Source organism: Dipodomys ordii, unplaced genomic scaffold (genome assembly GCF_000151885.1).
Source record: "Dipodomys ordii isolate 6190 unplaced genomic scaffold, Dord_2.0 Scaffold2, whole genome shotgun sequence".
Classification (NCBI taxonomy): domain Eukaryota; kingdom Metazoa; phylum Chordata; class Mammalia; order Rodentia; family Heteromyidae; genus Dipodomys; species Dipodomys ordii.
Window position 1 is genome coordinate 28,751,494 of NW_012267218.1, and position 1,240 is coordinate 28,752,733.

General features: G+C 46.2%; 1 protein-coding gene across 3 annotated transcripts in view; it reads left to right on the plus strand.

Annotated features, from left to right (window-relative positions):
- The window catches only part of Pigh (phosphatidylinositol glycan anchor biosynthesis, class H), a 12,294-nt gene that overhangs the window by 4,099 nt on the left and 6,955 nt on the right, over nucleotides 1-1,240 (plus strand). The gene's annotated exons all lie outside the window — the stretch shown is intronic.

Here is a 1,240-nt window from a genome sequence, read left to right on the forward strand (position 1 = left end):
CTCAAGGCTAGCGCTCTACCACTTGAGCCACAGCGCCACTTCCGGCTTTTTTCTTTTTGCTTATGTGGTGCTGAGGAATCGAACTCAGGGCCTCAGGCATGCAAGGCAAACACTCTACCACTGAGCTACCTTCCCAGCCCTCACACGTTTTTATTATATAGTGTAGGATGCCTCAAGCTTTCTATGTGGTCCAGGCTGGCTTCCAATTTGTGATTGTTCTATTCCGTCTCCTGGGTGCTGCAATTGCAGAAGTATGCTAACTTGCCTGGCTAACAAATATATAAACACACACACACACAAACATACACATATATATTTTGTGTGCTGGTACTGGACCTTGAACTCAAGAGTTCTGCTATTGTTTAGCTTTTTGTTGACATAAGATAAGCAATCTACCACTTGAACTACACTTTCACTTACAACTTTGTAGTTGTTAATTGGAGATAAGAGTTTCATGGGCAGGCACTGGTGGCTCACCCCTCTAATCCTGGCTACTCAAGAGGCTGAGATCTGAGGATTGTAGTTCAAAGCCAGGCCAGGCAGAAAAGCCCCTGTGAGACTTTTTTTTTTTTTGCCAGTCCTGGGGCTTGAACTCAGAGCCTGGGCACAGTCCCTGAGCATTTTTTTTGGGGGGGGGTGCGGTGTCAGTCATGGGACTTGAACTCTGGGCCTGAACACTGTCCTTCAGCTCTTCAGCTCAAGGCTAGGATTCTACCACTTGAGCCACTACGTCACTTCCAGTTTTCTGAGTGGTTTATTGGAGATCAGAGTCTCACAGACTTTCCTGCCCCTGGCTAGCTTTGAACCTTGATCCTCAGATCTCAACCTCCTGAGTAGCTACGATTACAAGTGTGAGCCACCAGCGCCTGGCTCCCTGAGCATTTTTTATTCAAGATTAGCACTCTACCACTTGAGTCTCAGCACCACATCTAGCTTTTTCTGTTTGTGTGGTACTGAGGAATCAAACACAGGTCTTCCTGCATGCTAGGCAAGCATCTACCGCTAAGCCACATTCCCAGCCCCCTGTGAGATCTTCAAGAAACCACTCAGAAACCAAAAATGGTAGAACGCTAGCCTTGAGCACAAAGAGGCTCAGGTAAAGACCTTGAGTTCAAGACCTACAACTGACCAAAAAAAAAAAAAAAAAGAGTTTCGTGGACTTTTCTGCGCAGGCTAGTTTTGAACTGCTATTTTCAGACCTCAGCCTTCTGAGTAGCTAGGATTATAGATGTGAGCCACT